This window comes from Bombus pascuorum, chromosome 12 (assembly GCF_905332965.1).
Source record: "Bombus pascuorum chromosome 12, iyBomPasc1.1, whole genome shotgun sequence".
Lineage (NCBI taxonomy): Eukaryota > Metazoa > Arthropoda > Insecta > Hymenoptera > Apidae > Bombus > Bombus pascuorum.
In genome coordinates, this window is record NC_083499.1 from 1,304,417 (window position 1) to 1,318,624 (window position 14,208).

The window sequence follows — 14,208 nt, forward strand, 5'->3', positions numbered from 1 at the left end:
CGTTGCGAGAAGAACGAGTGTTAACAAGAACTCGTGTTTTCTATCGCAATGATCTCTCTCTCGGTACCGTTCACGCAATGTCGATTCTCCGATAGCAAAACATCAACGTTTTTTCCCCTTTCCGCGTAATTATCGTTAGCTGGTATGTTTTGCAACGGCGAACACCAGACGAGCATGACCTCCTCCATGTATGTATAGTTCGCTTGTTTTTCTCCTTTGCTGTCTATAGAAATTTACTAGTCACTTTAACCGGTGTTTAGTAATCGGTGTTTTATTTCACTGTTGCTTCATTATGTTATCGGTGGTAAAAAATTTCAAATTCGTAAATTTTACGTAAAGAATGGGCTTGTTCGTAACTTCAATGTATGATGTCACCGGACACTGACATCTGGCCTGCACTTGACAACACGTTAGTGGCATCAAACTTGAAAGCGTTAACTTTTTTTTTATTTCTTCGACTGTTGGATAGATAGTCGTTCAGAGATATTAGGACATTTAAAGAATGTAAGGAAAGTTAAAAACAATTAGACCTGAATTGTTAAATTGTTAAAACCTTTAACGATTGTTACTTGATTCTAATTCATACAAAACAATTTCCACGGATTTTACATTAGAGGATGATTTTGTTTGCGGAAACAAAAAATGATTTCGTTATTGATATTACGTGGACAACATTTTAACAACGTCATGTTTGATAGACTTCGAGAAACCAGTCGAGGAAACTTGTTTACGAGGCAGTAAAAGGATTATTCAATCCACCCCCGCACGATTCACGAAGAAGAATATCAATCGACCATGACTCCTCGGTTAGATCTGTCCAGCAATAGATTCTTTTGGAGAGCCGGACAGCCTAACGAATCGTTTTCGAGGTTGAAACGAAAATACGAAAGGAGAAAAGGCGGTAATCGATCGTTCATACGCTCCCTTACCTTCGTTCTTACAACTAGATTCGCTCATCAATTTTCCACCTGTCCATTCGTTGTGTTTTTTCAAAGAAAAAGAAACGAAAGAGGAACTTGGAAGATTTGTAAGAAATTTCTCGGACGAAGAATTCGTTACTGAGGAGAAGTTACACACTTAACCATAAGTATTAGGATATTTCCTGATTTAATACAAGATATATTTATTATCAAATATGCATATAAATTGGCATTAAATCAATGGATGTTAAAAATATAATGCTAATAGAAATTGATATTAAAAATTGATATTATTAAGAAAACGATTAACCTATCACAATTTTACATTCATAAGTGATAAGGACGCAAATATTTGTAGAAATTATTTATAAATTTCAAGAACAATACGATAAATTAAGAGAATAGCAAAGCAAACACTCTTTCGAAGAAATCTGTATATCATCCTGAATATTTACGAAATCGTATAAAATATTAGAAAAGGGTTTAATTCAAAAGGATATGTTTTTTAATAATTTTATTTCATTTCGGTCCTACGGCATGGTAGTAAAGAATTTTCGAGAAATATTATTCTTTTTTATGTTTTTGTTGTTTGATCGGGTTCATCGATCCAAAACGCGCTTTGATGCAATTTATTTGACGTCAATATACGCTTACGCATGATAATGGAATGATGTGATTATTTGTTTTGAATAATTAGAAGATACTCAAGAAATATTCAAAGATTACACGAATATCCGTTTTAGATAGAAGCGAAGGCAAAGGTGTAACTTATGACAGAAAAGTTCCTGGAAAGTTTATTAGATAGCCTGGTGGGATAACAAATTTTGTAACGGATTATGCTGCGTTATAAAGATTAGTTTTAAATTGAAGGTTAAAATAGAAAGATATTAAAAATTATCAGCTATAAAACACGAGAGTGTTAACATTTTAATTAATGTAAGGTGGTATTACCTTAAAATTACGTTCTTATGTTCTTTCCTGTTAGCGTGACGGTCAGGAAAAAAAAATGATATTTCTTTCTTAATTATCTATGTACTACGGTTAATTATCTATGTAATACGTTTAACGAGATAGATATTTTATTAAATTATATGGAAGATCATGCCTTACTCTCCAAGGATATAATTTCGCTTAATCCCGATATTCAGTACTGAATCCTTGGAATTCCGTGCACGTTGTTCAATACAGGCTATGAATCAGGCTCCAATAAATTAGAATTTAACATAAACACAAGCAAGCTTAGTTACATGAGACTGTATCTATATCAGCTGTTTATTATTAGTGCGTTATTTATCATCGATTCATTTCAAGTTGCTTTTGGATCAGCACTCATAAATAATGGAACGGGGAAGGCGTTGTTATTTATCACGTTGTCGATCAAAAATTTACCGGCCAAAAATACAGGTTATTTGACAGAGTTAATTATCGAGAAGTGTATAAAAAATTCGCAGCGAAAGTGAAAAGTTTAATTGAAATTAGACCTTCTTTTCTTCAAAAGTTCTCTATTCTTTTTTTTCTGTATAATATCTTCTGTATAAGTTTTTTACAGACCGCAATGAGTAATAATGATACCATATTCAAAATTCAAGATAAAAATTCATATACACGTTCATATATATGTATAATAATTTTATTGTTTGTTAGACGTTCACATATACGTTCATATATACAATAATTTCATTATTTGGTAAAAGTTCATTAATTTCATATATGTTACTTTGGTGTAATAGGGAGAGTCCGTAATAACAATTTATCTCTCACGTAGCGTGTTGTCAGTCCATGATACCACAGTATCTAAAAATGGTGGCTCGATAACAATGTCGTGACATCACGCTAAAAGGTGCTACTCATTGACTCCGTAAGCTGCCAAAAATATACTCTTCATCAGGTAAATTGTAATTTTAAACACATACTTCTAATCTTCTATTATTGTTTGTGTTTGGAATTTTAAACAATGCATTTTTAAAATCATACTTTAGGATTACTTATAAATTATAAATCCTCAATTTTTCTGAATCGATAAGTTTCCTCCTTAGTAACGGTGTATTTTTCATATGCATTATTCATCAATATGTTCACCTTCTACTTTAAATTTTAAATTTATACAAATCTTACTCATTCGATGGTAATGGCAACGAGTTTCTAATAAAAGGAGCTTCCACCCATGAAATTTATCCACTAAAAAATCCTGTTCTTCAAATGTTGACAGGAAAAGTATCGAATATATCCATTATCGTTTCGTTCGTTCTAGAAAAACGTCGACTTGTTAAGAGATATTTCATTCGGAAGCTTTTTAATTGAATTCTGATTCTATGATATTATGGAATGAAATGTAATTTTAAGAATCGATCTAATACCTTTTTTTTTCGCCTAGATTTTATAATTGTATAAAGTTCTCTTCCATTTGCTTACGTAGAAAATTTCAGAAAACTGGAAAAAGATCCTTACAATATTATTTTCAAGTAGAAGTACCAGGGACAGGAACGAGTACATTTAACGCGACAGTTGACGTTAATACAACTGCTTAACTGTACTCGACGTACATGTTATGACGAGTCGATCGATGATGATAATCAAGCCCGTATCGTGGTGTCCTCCGCCTAATTGCGGATCACCGATCCCCGTGTAGGCGAACACGGATCCCGGCCACGTTGTCACGTGGCTGGTTGTTCAATTTTCGGGGCTTTCCTAATCGTTCGAACACGTCTCGTGATAATTGCGTCAGCTTCCCGTGCGATAGGTTTGATCGACAGACTGCCTCGTTGAAATTAATTCTTGATACGTTCACGGGACCGATAGATGCGTACAGGGACTTCCGATAGATTATACCTCGTAAATTGATTACGTTCCTTCTATTTCAACTTGGACTGTATTTGGCTAAAAACTGGGATATTCCAATGAATATTTTGCATCGGAAGGAAAATAATTTGCTTCGAACGAAGCTGAAAGAGGTGCCGGAGAGTTTTGAATCAAAAATAACGTTGAGACGTTTTTGGTTGAATTCGCCAATATTTATGTTTCTATTACGTAAGATGACCTATTTTAATATGTAGATGGTCTTGGTTATTGTAGAGATACAGTTATCAGAATTTCTCTCTCTCTCTCTCTCTTTTTCTCGTGGGCTGCTATCGATCGGTGAATCAATCATGCTTTCTACTATAGACTTGTTATTATTTTTATCTATGTCCACATTTTAATGGAAGAATAATATCTTAAAGTTAACATTAAGAGTAGTAACTATTAACTACTTTTTTATGTATCGGTTTCACTTTAGTTCCAATCGAGGAAAAGATTTTTAAGTGTTTTAATAAAATTCTAGCATACAATTGAAACGAGAAATGACACATATCACGCAGTAACGATTTAAAAATGATCCAAAAGACAACAGGATTAATAGTGTTTTAAATTTTGATATTATTAATAATATTTTAAAGTTGATTAATAGTGAAGTTATTTATAACTAATTAAAGTTAAACAAAGATAAATTTGAAATCCGGACCCGGAGGAAACATCTAAATATATTTCAATGTTTCTATGTAGATTGCCGTTGAATTCATCTCATTGTATTCTTCTATATACGTTCCAGAATGATCAATATCTCGGTACGCCAATTTCTATAGAAATTCCTACCACAAATTACCTCAACTCCTGTATGTTTGACTTCTTCAATTTAATCGACTTTCTGACGTAAACCCATTTATAGATTTAAATAGGTCATCATCCACGTAAGTGGGTTGTTCAATTACGATATAACAACGAGATACCATTCTAATTGTGTGTGCGTATCTATATGGATCAGAGATTTCTACGTCATTCCTGTAGTAAACACTCGTGATTAGTCATATTCAGGATTAGGAAGAAAACTATTACAGGATCAAAGTGGTTCAATTAGGATTCCTTCGCCGATAAATGAAATCTTCCCATGAAAGATCATTATTACACCGTGAATGTTTATATAAATTTATAATATTATCATGAATACAGTTAAAGCTGGAAAATATCATAAAAAGTATTATACTTCGAATATTTTATACATATACGTATTCCATGTATTATGTGTATTTTTTCATGTTTAACTTTTCCATTGATGTATAAAATTTCACAGTCTACTCATTAATATTAAATTAATTCTGTAAGTAAACTTTCGAGATATATTTTCAAAGAATCACTTTTCTCATAGATTTCTTGTCAATGTGAAATTATTACTAATACATAAAAGATTCACAAGTTTTTTAATTTTTTGGAAATTCTAGTTTCAAATACATAGTGTTTATTCACAAATTTTTTCAATTGCTTAAAATATAGTTTCAATATAATCTTTACGTTAAATGATTTTTCTATAATATCATACGCAGTAAACGGAGATATGTTTTATTCATTCAACGTTCAAAAATGTTCCAGGCAATCTCGAGTATAGTAAATCTTTCCTCTATTAATAAATCGGCTAGGCTATCCTTATCTAGCGTGTCTAATTTCTTTATGAAAAAGTTTGCGCGCATTGAAGCAGCGCTGTGAACTCTACCGAACTGAGATTAAGGGTGGCAGCGACTAGTAAACAAAATGACGTACACATAAGTATAAGACAGGGAGTTCCGCCTACGCAGGAAGACTCGATTTCAATAGAAGATGACCTTCGTATTATGGTGTTCTGATATTTTGGTCCCACGTCAATGTAAGCAATATGATGTGACTTCTTCTGTTATTCCAGGATTATCTAAAATTTTCATTATTCAGATATCTAATATGTACTCACATTCTTCTTAATTAAATGACCAGGATCTTTTGTACAGATTAATCAATATTATTAATAAAATTTTGTCAAAATAACTGACAATTAGTCAGTTTACTAATTTTATTATATAACAAATTATTGTGCTAATATTTTAACAATTGTACGATATACTTTATCAAAAAACATCTAAATCTTCCCAAAATGCATAATTGAAAATTTTTTAAAATTACTATAAAAATTTACAAATTAGAATTATGGAATAATCATAAATATCTTAAAAAAACAAATATTAGATCCTATAATGAAGTATTTTCATTAAAGAAGTGACGAAATCTATTACTGTTTGAAGTTTCAACAAACTCGATAACTCGAAAATCTTCATTGATACGTGTGACTGATTTCGATTGAAAAATGTAGAGATTGCAAATTAAATGTCTACGCGTATTTTTTACGAATATAACATGATTTCGTCTGACATTTATTTAGAACACCAACGATTACGATCATGTCATATCAATTTTGTCAATTTATCACAGTGATTAAAGTAGACTTTCCAATGACATCAGAATTAAAAACCTGAATGAATTGAAGTACGAACAAAACGTTGATCGACGAGCTCTCTACTGAAGGTTTCGGGTGGTGGATCATGACGGAAATATTGGAGACACGATACGGAAATTCAATACGTCCATCGGATAATTAAGTTTCAATATAAGAGCCTTGACATTTGCACAGAGCGAGACGATATCCGAAGATAAACGAGTGAAAGAAGAGAAAACTCCGGAATAGGAAGAACGTTCTTATTTCAAACAGTTTTTGGATTGATACCAATAAGCCTGACTCGTGATAACATCGATCGACCCTTCGTTTCTAATATCGTCTCCTCTTTCCCTGGTAGACTTAACGTCTTAATGAAGATTGATACCGTCGAATTGCCAGTAAGAAGAGCGGGAAGACTAAAATAACACGATCTAATTTCTTGGGTTAAATAAAAATACCACAAATTTACCAAACGATACTCATCATCTTTTTTTAATTTTTATTTAAGTTCAATACTTTTGAATGATTTAATATTGCATTACGTGAAATTTTTCTGACCTAGCGAAAGACTTCTTAAAAAAAAAACGAAATGTTCTTAAAAAGTAACTTCTCGAAAAGTGAAAGATTCTGAAGAATATAAATTTGCATAAAGATCTGCAGCCTGCTCGTAATATACAAGTTCGGTTATTCTATGCAAAGTTCAAGATTGACTTTTAAGAGATTGTAACTTAGATGGTCCAAATAATCTTACTTTGCCATGTCGGTTAAACGTTGACATTTATAGATTCAATTGAAGTATTAAAAAAAAAATCTTGCGATATATCGAGTAACGGATTTATCGTTGCATTAAAATCATAATATATTAGTATTTGTCGGTGAAAATCGATTCCCTAAAGGAAACAGTATTTTGGTACGATATTATTAATGGTTTTTAGATGAAGCGAAGAATAGATATCGAGGAAGGGTTGCTATTATCGATCGTTTGCAGGCTGCTCGGCACATTTTCATACTTCGAAAACGAACTTTTCATTATAGAGAGAAAGGGAAAGAGAACGTGTGGGCAGTTGAATAATTCGGCACCTGCACGGACGTATTTCTTGCATGAATGTGTTACTTGTGCCACTTGTTCCGCTGGCTATCATTGTGTAAGGAACATCACAGATTTGGCGCCGTTCCAAATCGCCTCTACCATCTGGCAGGATCTCTTTTCCGAACAGTATCCCTATTTTTCATCCTGCTTCTGATGGACGGTGATCACCAACGAAACTTTTCCCTTTTATATAACAATGCGCCCCTTTTCCATGGTGTTCTATATAGCTGTGCCTCTAATAAATTTATCAAAAAAGTAAGTTGTCTTCGAAAGAAAGTATTTAAACTTCTTAGGTTTCCTTGATTTTCTAATCGCATATTTCTTCGAATTTGAGTTCGAAAGTAACTCTTAAAGAGTAGAATGTAATGTTTTAATATTAATATTTCTTATTTGTTTTCTTAATAATGTTATTTCTTCCATAGTAGTTTTATGTAGTTCTTAGTAAATTTGTAATAAAAAAGTAAGTTAATTCAATAAGTGATTTCCTGCTTTAGAATAGCATACATTTCTTCCTTTTTTTTATTAGGAAAATGTTTTTAATCACGAGCTTCCCAGAATTTCAGAAAAATGTTTAAAACGAAGAACGTATAAAGAGTGTTTATTTAATTGAAACGTATCTCTATTTTAGATTCTGGATTTACATTATTTTAGATCGAGGAAATATTATGCGTAATAAATAAGTTCAGTATGTGATTGCTCAATGTTTCACGTCTCCGATACAACGTGCAATCAGGAAGATTGATTACGTGTCTCTTTCCGATGTGATTATTAATAGACATAGTAAAATGCAAAGTTTAAAAATTCATATTGGACATCAACACGAGTGGTTCTTCATTCAGCATTAATTTCCGAAATATTCTTTCGTCGATGTAAAATATTGTTTGGCATCGATGATACTACGTTTCAATCCATATGCTATAGTTTACAGGCAGTGAAATGCATTATGCATATTCAGTGAAGTATCATTATCGCCTTTGATCCTCGATGCGATGGTCTTTTATGATTTCTTCCCTCATTAAAATTGACTAAACTTTGTTCCTCTACGGAGCGCAGAATTTTCACTTGGAAATATTTTTCTATTAAAAAAATAATGCATTTTTTTATTGCTTTCGTTATACTCTTATTCCATTCAGTGCAACAAAATATTCAACAGTTCTTTATATCCCGATGGAATAATATTTTTGTTCACCGCTCTATTCACAACTTTATTTGAAACATCAGCATGTTACGTCCAACTTTTTCCTTCCTACTTATTTTCCCTTCTGTTCAGCCATCGTGTCGTTTATTTAAAAAATAACTCAGTAATTAATGTTTTACGAACACATACACCATTACAAATATTTGCGCAATGTTCGATACTATTTCGAATCGCAGGGTAAAATTATGTTTAAAAGACAAAAGCAGGCAAAGTATTGCTCTAAACAACCGATTAGTGTAATATATCAAGTGTGATATTATGACAGTTTAATTGGAGATTTAAGGAGAATGGGTTAACACGTTCATAAACACCGAGGTATTTACGGAGATTGGAGAAATTTAAAAACTCGTTTTATCAATTTTACTTATAGATAGTTTAACTTCTTAATTTTATTATTAATTCAAAATTTATGTTACAAGTATCGATAATAATTTTATGTATCTTGATAGATTTTTGACAACCTCTAAGATAACAAATTTTATCTTTGACTGTCCTTTAAATTTGATTCCAGACATTTGACTGGTAATATGTTTACGCCGACAGCATCTTACATCGTATTATATCTGACAGCGACTGGCTAAACGTATTCCCGTGACGATGATACAATTTGTCGTGCGATCGATAGCCTTGACCGCGGTTTATCAAGTTTTTTGCGGTTGCTTCCTGATCGGATCGAAACGTCCTTAACGTACGTAGTCCGGCATCGCGCCGTGCCGCGTTATGTTATCACCAATAACGAGACGCAAATGAGGGAAACAGAAGTCCTTGTATAAATACGATTAACTGCGAAACTCTGTTGCGGAATATAGTCCATGGTCACGGCGAAAGTCGGGTTGGTTTGCATCAAAATCCGAGAATAGATGCGATCTATGGGGAAAATCGATTTTTGATATAGTCGCTACGACCAATGAGATTCAAAGAGTGAAACTGAAAATAGAAAATTCCTGCTGTTGAAATGATAGAATTTATGTGGACCCAGACAAGAGTGTATAAATCAGATTCATATACGGCGTGTCACGAAAGTATTTGAACGCTTATCATAGAAAACTTTTGTGGATGCTCACGTTCACAAATATTAGGACACTTTTTAGTTTAGCACCCCGCTGGGGGTAGCCACCCACATGCTATATTTATTTTAAAATTTTTTTTTTTTTCACCAATAAGATATAACACTTTACCAAATGTCCATAAGGACAAATTTTAAAAAACCAAAATAAAATAAAAAAAAAAAACTTTTTAGTTTCGTATAAGATGTGATTATTTGTTTAAATCATCATGCACAAGATTAAGTAATTATAATTTCTTTGTGGGAACGACGTTTAAAACGATGCATAGGTTTCTAAGATTTACATATTTGTAAGAGTCACAGAAAGAACGCGATGGATTAAAAATTATAGATGGTGTGTACACAATATCTTATCGGAAAAGTTTTGTATGAGTTTGTGATAACATATTGCTAAACGCCTCTGTTGTAAAGAAAACTTAAATTTACCTAATATTTTATAGGATCGTGGTATCCTTGAAATAAACTTTTGATCCTTGTTGAGTGAACTCTTGAATCGTATCAGATTATGTTTTCGATGAAACACGCCGTTATTGCTATAGATACGCTTCATTAATAGAAGATTTTATGAAATCCCGAGGACAAAGTGAAAGCCGCGAAAATCGAGTTTTGTTGTTTGGAGCGAAACAACCGAGTCCACGGCTTATCGTTTCGTCCATGAACTACATTTTCCTAACATTTGCGTAAACGATGCACCCCCCCCTACAATCTTGATCGATTATTCATCGATTCCACGTACTTCTTCATTTCTATACCCATAACGATGCTAATCAAGTCTCAAAATGTTTCGTATAAACCACATAATACATTTATGAAAGATTTCTACGGATACAGCCGTTCAAGTTGCTTTGCGAGCCTGTGTATGCAAACTAAGAGAAATAAATCAATAACTAAACCATGGATTTTTATGCATTTATGGGAAATTAAAAACTGGATAAATATATAGAATACGCATAAAGATATATAAACTATTCAAACAAATATACAAACTATTAAACTATTCAATTACAAAACTGTTCTGATGTTTAGTAGGTAAGTAAACCAATTCTCTAATTAGATTCCATTTTTTTTAATTATATTCACAAGAACATAAATTTGCATGAATATCCATAGTCTAGCAGTCGTTATATTTAAATTACATATCATTTTGAAATATGTAAATGCATTTAAGAGATGGTGTATTTTCTCGTGAGATATTTTTCATAAGTAACAAAATAAACTTCGAAAGTTTTAAATGGAGTTATTACTCGTGGAAATTTAACTGGGAGGAAAGCAGATAATGTAGCCCCTTGTGAGAACGTATGCGGATATTAGTCACAAACTTAATTGTCCGGAGAGGATTTACGGAGTTCATGAAAGGCTGTTCGTAGAAGCTGACTCCGAGCGTTTCGAGTGACTCGCCCTGTTTGTAGCGACTCTCTATTTGACGTTGCACATTACAGCGGGATAATCTTGCAGAAAGCGGATTTGTATCTGTATCAGTCAATCGTCAAAACGATAAACACAATCCTGGGGAATTAATTGGGAAAGAAACTGCAATCGTGCAAGTTTGTTTTAATGAATCGTTCTAAGGAATTATGCAATTATCGGTGATAAGCACCGTTCCTCGATGACTAGTTTTCGTCGTCTTTTATCTAGATTTAGGAACAAAATTCAATTCGACTTTAGAAATTCGGTTTCCCGGTGGATGATAATTTCTTTTTTTTTTTATTTCTCTACAGTAACTATCGGAGATCGGAACCTTTCGCAATACTGGATGTAGATAAAAATGAATGAGAGTATACAAGGTATCTTATGTTTCTTGTAGTCAAAACGTTGTTAGTGTATTGTGATATATTTTAGGAAAAGAATGTTCTTATAAACATGTAGGACGTGGACGAGAAAGTTCGAAAGGTAAAATACACGAAATATCCCGCAATTTTAGAAATTGGAATTACATTTGACAGTATGGTCGAAAATTTTTAGAAGTGACTAATATTTCTCAATATAAATATTAATTTCTCATTTTCTATTGTTTTCTATCGCATGCTCTTTGAAGTTCTATTAAAGGGTTGTAAAAATGATACGAAGTACAGAGTGTCTTGGCCTACAAGATCATCAGGAAGATTTTCATATTGCTAGATTCTTTTCAACTTTGAAAGGAAAGATGTATTATAAGTATGTACAGTTTTATTACATTCATATAATTACATTATTAATACTTAAAGCGATGTATATATAAATATGATCATTTATATCAAAGTAATAAGGATCGAATTCAAGATATACAGTTAATTGTATGATAAAATTGTATTTATCGATGAGAAATAATAATTTTGTTTATTACACCTACTTACAAAAGCGATGCTGTTATGTGAAAAGGAGGTCTAAATTTATATAGCCCAGATTTAGAGTTTGAAGCGATGAGTTCTCAATGAGATATAGCTTGCTTACAAGTGCCCTGTAACCTTGGAGAAATTTCGAGACCTATTTGGTTTCAAGGAAACTAAATTCGCTTTTACGAGAGCCGAAGGTGTTTAGGGAGAGGAGTGAATGGTATGTACGTACCTCACACGAAAGAGGAATTGAGAAGATGGATCCGTAGAAAGGTCGAAGATATAATACATCTACACGTAATCGATACTAATTTTTAATGATCCATTCTGTATATAGGACATTTGTTTCTATCGCTTCGTAAAGTCTGCTATCACTTTTTATTACTTTTATCAATGGTAAAATTAGTTTTTAGTATTTTTCTTTCACTTTTATGAATCTTTAAGTAATCACGTTTTTTTTATTGATATTATCGGATGGATATCCAAGAAATTTTATTAAAGTTGATATGAAATCTTGTGATAGTAATAAACGAAGATATTGGCGCAGATCAGATTCTCTGTAAAATACTGCGTAAATTTCTGAGAAATACGATATTTTATTTGATATTTTATTCTATGTAATATAACTTTATCTCAAATATTTCGAACTAATGTCAATAATCTTTGAATTTACGTTTACCGAAAGTAGAAGTTGGGAATTGTAATGATGTCGATTTTACTTCAACGGTTGCGTATATAGAACCTTTATTTTGAATAACTGTTATAGAGAATCGAAGTTGCTATGTCCATTTTAGTTACGGTCACTATCAGTTCTCGGCCCACTATTCTTTTTATTTTATAACAGTTTCAAAGCAGTTTTATATCGAATTGATTCTTGTATCAATTTTACATTTTCGTGATGAAAATTTCGTGTTTCATCAGAAGCGTCCGTTATGTATTTCTTGTTATTTATTTTTATTACACAAATGGTCAATGATAACGAATATTTATGTATTTAAACTTCGAACTCTGTCGCGTAACTTATGCATTTATATTCTACAAATAACTGAAATAAAAGAATTCTACAACAAAATTTACATAAGATTCACAAAATATATGCGATATCCTATAAAACGAATAAAAGATAAAATAAAACATTTTGCATAATCAAATTCATGACAATATTCTTGTTCGTTGCAGTACACACGAACGATCACTCTCGTCAATTCGAGCCATTCACTCGAGAAAGAATATCTTCGACCGATGATTGGCTGCAGTGGTCTTAATCATTTTCCATCCAAAACCAAACGAACGAGTGTCTGTTGAATTGCTCGAAGTTCATGAGCGTTGTTGGTAATGGAGATAAAAAAATAAAAAAAGAAGGAATCGCTCGAGAAAGAGAGGATTGACAGGTTTCGATGGAGCTCGATCATATTATCGCTCGCAATTTAATGCAGGGGAGAATGCATTCCACTTTAAATGGAATCGAAGTGCAAACGGCTTTGACGTGGCGATCTCGAAATTGCGATCTTGAAAACTGGGTCACTTTCGCTTTGAATAGGCTTGACCGATTACGACAAGAGATTGAAGCAAGTGTCGAGCATCAAAATCTGTCGTTGAATAGTGGCTGCGACGTTTACTGTTTAGATCGAATCGATGTCTATAGGGGCATGGTAGATCGACCGGAAAAGGAAATTGTAGCCAGCGTTCTCTATTGGTACATGATTTGCCAGTGAAACTATTGAAGAATTGATCATACAATATCAATGCGTTTCTACGTTGAAGAGTGTAAGAAAATCTTCATAGTATTTCACGATGAATGAATTATGCACGTGTAATCGGAGAGAATGCGATTCCTTATACATATAAAAATAAGTCAAAAATATAAAATAGATTCTTTCTTACGACGTTTCTTTTTCAAAAAAATAGAATTTGAGCGTGGTTGGTTGAGGATTACTACTTGATAGGTTTTCAAATCTATAAAGAAGTCATATTCTACATTTTCGACTTATTTTTACATACAGAATAAGCTCCTGCCAATTGAGAAAATCTTCCTATAATCAAGAGATAGTCAAATACGTAATATAATTGACAAGTTTACAAAAATCACGAATTTATGCACAGATATTATTGATGTACGTACCCTTTGATTCAATTATTTAGGTAATTATTCGACGTGTTCCTTTTTCTGAAAAAGAGAAGAGAGCAACGTGTTATGATAAGGTGATTAAAATTTCAATTTTTGGAATAACAAATTACATAGGTGCCAGAATACAGATTGTAAAATCTGTGGAAGCGGAACTTTTTTGTGGTGCACAGGATCGACCTTAATTAAAGCGGCTCGCAACAAGTCACCCTTGAAACAGCCTAT

The 14,208-nt window shown here is 32.5% G+C and overlaps 1 long non-coding RNA gene across 1 annotated transcript in view; it reads right to left on the reverse strand.

Moving 5' to 3' along the window:
* The window catches only part of LOC132912417 (uncharacterized), a 104,232-nt gene that overhangs the window by 39,040 nt on the left and 50,984 nt on the right, over positions 1-14,208 (reverse strand). Inside the window, exon 2 of the long non-coding RNA XR_009659205.1 lies at positions 13,981-14,025. This is a non-coding gene — a long non-coding RNA (uncharacterized LOC132912417). The remainder of the gene's footprint in view (positions 1-13,980; positions 14,026-14,208) is intronic.